Genomic DNA, 1,503 nt, shown 5'->3' with positions numbered 1-1,503 from the left:
CCTGAAGGAGAGGTCGCATCCGGAAAAGATATGATTTTTCGGGTTCCCCAACTGGTGGGGAACCTGAATATATGTTTACTTTTCGAATTTGAGGTCAGTTTCAAATTTTGAGCTTCACTTCTCAATTGGCTATTTGCCAACAAATGCAAGATACGCCGCGGCCTAACTCCTGAAGGAGAGGTCGCATCCGGAAAAGATACGATTTTTCGGGTTCCCCAACTGGTGGGGAACCTGAATATATGTTTAATTTTCGAATTTGAGGTCAGTTTCAAATTTTGAGCTTCACTGCTCAATTGGCTATTTGCCAACAAATGTAAGATACGCCGCGGCCTAACTCCTGAAGGAGAGGTCGCATCCGGAAAAGATATGATTTTTCGGGTTCCCCAACTGGTGGGGAACCTGAATATATGTTTACTTTTCGAATTTGAGGTCAGTTTCAAATTTTGAGCTTCACTGTTCAATTGGCTATTTGCCAACAAATGCAAGATACGCCGCGGCCTAACTCCTGAAGGAGAGGTCGCATCCAGAAAAGATATGATTTTTCGGGTTCCCCAACTGGTGGGGAACCTGAATATATGTTTACTTTTCCAATTTGAGGTCAGTTTCAAATTTTGAGCTTCACTGCTCAATTGGCTATTTGCCAACAAATGCAAGATACGCCGCGGCCTAACTCCTGAACGAGAGGTCGCATCCGGAAAAGATATGATTTTTCGGATTCCCCAACTGGTGGGGAACCTGAATATATGTTTACTTTTCGAATTTGAGGTCAGTTTCAAATTTTGAGCTTCACTGCTCAATTGGCTATTTGCCAACAAATGCAAGATACGCCGCGGCCTAACTCCTGAAGGAGAGGTCGCATCCGGAAAAGATATAATTTTTCGGATTCCCCAACTGGTGGGGAACCTGAATATATGTTTAATTTTCAAATTTGAGGTCAGTTTCAAATTTTGAGCTTCACTGCTCAATTGGCTATTTGCCAACAAATGCAAGATACGCCGCGGCCTAACTCCTGAAGGACAGGTCGCATCCGGAAAAGATATGATTTTTCGGGTTCCCCACCAGTTGTTTACTTTTCGAATTTGAGGTCAGTTTCAAATTTTGAGCTTCACTGCTCAATTGGCTATTTGCCAACAAATGCAAGATACGCCGGGTCCTATCTCCTGAAGGAGAGGTCGCATCCGGAAAAGATATGATTTTTCGGGTTCCCCAAATGGTGGGGAACCTGAATATATGTTTACTTTTCGAATTTGAGGTCAGTTTCAAATTTTGAGCTTCACTGCTCAATTGGCTATTTGCCAACAAACGCAAGATACGCCGCAGCCTAACTCCTGAAGGAGAGGTCGCATCCGGAAAAGATATGATTTTTCGGGTTCCCCAACTGGTGGGGAACCTGAATATATGTTTACTTTTCGAATTTGAGGTCAGTTTCAAATTTTGAGCTTCACTGCTCAATTGGCTATTTGCCAACAAATGCAAGATACGCCGCGGCCTAACTCCTGAAGG

Source organism: Protobothrops mucrosquamatus, unplaced genomic scaffold (genome assembly GCF_001527695.2).
Source record: "Protobothrops mucrosquamatus isolate PMUCROS unplaced genomic scaffold, P.Mucros_1.0 scaffold_198, whole genome shotgun sequence".
Taxonomy (NCBI): domain Eukaryota; kingdom Metazoa; phylum Chordata; class Lepidosauria; order Squamata; family Viperidae; genus Protobothrops; species Protobothrops mucrosquamatus.
This window is presented reverse-complemented; position numbering follows the sequence as displayed.